Here is a 679-nt window from a genome sequence, read left to right on the forward strand (position 1 = left end):
CCAAGTGTCTTTTCTTCATACCATCAACGCATTCTTACATCAACGCAAGACAAAGTGTCTTCTTCTCCTTTCACCAATGCATAGCCCTCATCCTTTACATGTCTTCTTATGCATCCACCTAATTTGCTTAAAATTTAAAAATTCCTCCTAACAAGCCACATGTCCGGATGACGTCCTCCATATGAGCTCATCCTTCCTATGCGTCCACAAACCCTTGGATGTTCAACGCATAGTATGCCATCAACGCATAGCAAGCCATCTCACTACCATCGCAATCTAACTTAGCCATCACAAGAGCCAGCCATCACTAACACATAGGATGGCCACTCATCCTCGATGCATGGCTCACTAGGTATCAACGCAAGGCTTGCTCGGCATGGGCGCATGGTGCTTGGCATAGGCGCTAGCCGATCGACACATGGGCATGTGGCTTAGGTGCTGGCCACCGACGCATGGCTTGCTCGGCCGCATGGGCGCTTGGCAGGGCGTTTAAACACATTGTAGGGGTGCTCGATGCATGAACGCTCGGCAGGGCGCTCGACGTATGGGCAGGGGCGCTTGGCATGGCCATTCGACGCATGGGCGTTGTGCATCGTCGCATGCCACCCTCCAGCACATGCCCTGCCTGCGTCCTCGCATATCCTTGCATCCGCATGCCCTTTGCACCGCTGACCCTCGT

Source organism: Benincasa hispida, unplaced genomic scaffold (assembly GCF_009727055.1).
Source record: "Benincasa hispida cultivar B227 unplaced genomic scaffold, ASM972705v1 Contig159, whole genome shotgun sequence".
Lineage (NCBI taxonomy): Eukaryota > Viridiplantae > Streptophyta > Magnoliopsida > Cucurbitales > Cucurbitaceae > Benincasa > Benincasa hispida.